Here is a 316-nt window from a genome sequence, read left to right as displayed (position 1 = left end):
ATAGCTGTTTGAAATTGAAATGTGCTTTTTTAACAAAAATCTAAAAATCAAAATACTTCATTGTCCTTTCTTTGGTTTCTTTTCTATGTTTTTACCTGAAATCATTTGACAAATTTTACCTGCTTCCATAGAAACACTCAGCTGACCCACGCTTGAGAATACACAGATTCTTGTATGTTTTTTATAGAAAACAGTGATCACAAGATAAAGATATATTGGGTTCAGTCCAGTCCTGTACAAGAATTTTGTATTTCTAAGTGCAAACACTAAAACCTTTGTTCTTTAACTTTTTTTTCTTTAAAGGTCTGGCCCTCCT

The sequence above is a fragment of the Cariama cristata genome, unplaced genomic scaffold (genome assembly GCF_000690535.1).
Source record: "Cariama cristata isolate BGI_N322 unplaced genomic scaffold, ASM69053v1 scaffold18928, whole genome shotgun sequence".
Lineage (NCBI taxonomy): Eukaryota > Metazoa > Chordata > Aves > Cariamiformes > Cariamidae > Cariama > Cariama cristata.
Note: the sequence above shows the minus strand (reverse complement) of the source record.